The sequence below is a fragment of the Coenobita brevimanus genome, chromosome 51 (assembly GCF_032717465.1).
Source record: "Coenobita brevimanus isolate Jiangsu-jjx chromosome 51, ASM3271746v2, whole genome shotgun sequence".
NCBI classification, from domain to species: domain Eukaryota; kingdom Metazoa; phylum Arthropoda; class Malacostraca; order Decapoda; family Coenobitidae; genus Coenobita; species Coenobita brevimanus.
The window spans coordinates 35475714-35477551 of record NC_137004.1 but is presented as its reverse complement, the minus strand read 5'-3'; the positions used below and the strand labels follow the sequence as shown (position 1 = coordinate 35477551).

At 41.9% G+C, this 1838-nt stretch overlaps 1 pseudogene; it reads right to left on the bottom strand.

Annotated features, from left to right (window-relative positions):
* Window positions 1-1024: 1024 nt before the first annotated feature.
* On the bottom strand, window positions 1025-1146 carry LOC145400327 (5S ribosomal RNA; annotated as a pseudogene).
* Between the last annotated feature and the right edge of the window lie 692 nt (window positions 1147-1838).

Below are 1838 nucleotides of genomic sequence, written 5' to 3'. Positions count from 1 at the left end.
TTTCGAAGACGTTTCAGTATTCCACGGAACCAAAACGTTCCAGATCGGAAAACCATCTTCCAGTGGATTGAGAATGTCAGGGCAACAGGCACAGCTTTAAAAAGAAAATCACCTGGTCGACCTAGGAGTGCTCGTACGCCTGAGAACACTGAAGCATTGAGGCGCTCTGTTGTGCAGTCTCCAAGACGTTCTGCGCAGAAGTATGCTTTAGCTATAGGGATATCCAGGGAAACTGCAAGGAGAATCTTACACAAAGACCTTCAATTCCATCGATACAAAATGATGGTCATGCAAGAACTCAATGTGAGAGACTGGATAAGCCGCAGGGAGTTATGCGAGAACATTCTGCAATGTGTTCCGGAAGATGCTGTTCTCTTGTGCAGTGACGAAGCTCATTTTCATTTAAGTGGCTCTGTAAACTCATGGACCCCAAACTCTTGAAGCCCTTAAGGTTGCTGTTGAGCAAGAGATAGCCACTGTTCCACCCGACATGACCTGTCGAGCCATGGCAGCCTTCAGAAATCGCCTCCAAGCATGTATAGACAATGACGGCCACCATTTGGAGGATGTCATCTTTAAAACATGATGAATAAAAACTATATTGAATGAAGTTTCATATGTGCAAATAATATTTTGATTATCTTTAACCATTTTACTTTTCATTTACTTTTGAAATGTGGGAGGTTTTTCTGGGTCACCCTGTATATAGAGAGTACAATCATTCGTACCGTGCTTCCCTAGTCCACCATAATTTATACCTTTCCTCCACGCCCTCGACCACACCTTCACCTTGCCTCATTACTTCAGCTTTGTCCAGTACTTCCGTGTGTGATCCGTAACTCGTCACCGGCCTGGCACCCTCATCATGCTGTATTTATCTTTGACCTATGACTAACTTTGTCTTCGAAGCTCCCTTGGTTCAGAAATTTTTCATCCTGACCACATTTTGTTATATATATTTGTATTTTGGTGTTTGTTACTTAAGCCCTATCCTGTCCAACATAAATATCATCATGTATCCATCGGTAGACCTCTTCTTCTGGTGTTCCCAGGCGGTCACCCATCCAAGTACTAACCAGACCCAACGTTGCTTAACTTCACTGATCGGACGGGAAGCGGTGTACTCAACGTGGTATGGCCGTCGACCAGCATCACAAATGCTTTATTTTATTCACAGATCTGTTCAGAGTGCAAATTCTTTTATCCCTGTTGTTTTGCTTTCAAGTTTGCTTTCTCAGCGAGGTATTTGTTACCGATTTCCATTTTAATAATTCCACTAGCTTACATTCTTTACATGCAGAAATATATCATCGTTTATTCCATGTGTATGATGGCGTATTTATATTTCTTTTCCTTTTACTGCCAGTAGACATGGTCATCTTCACCACTTCCTTACAATGGCGTCTTATGTATCTCCGAGCTACGATTAAGCAATTTGACTTAGGTTTGGAGAGAAGTTTCATTAGTCAAGCTGGGAGAGACAACATTACCCAGGTTAGGAAAGACTTCATTACTCAGGAAGGGATAGACTTCATTACTCAGGCTGGGAGAGACTTTTCATTGCTCAGGTTGGGAGAGACTTTTCAGAGCGGTGATGTCAATATATCCCCCTTTTGCCCCTTAAGTGGGCTGTTTGCTGAATATAATTAACTGGAAGCATCAAAACGAAACCAATAATAAACGCCACATTTTCAGGGGATTTAATACTGACCTTTGACAGTGAAAATTGTTATGAAAGACTGAACCAGAATTCTCCACTTCCTTCGCTACTAATTCGGAATATAATTGTCTGGAGAGAGAATGAATAAAAAGCAAAGTCGTCCTCGTTAGAGAGAGAG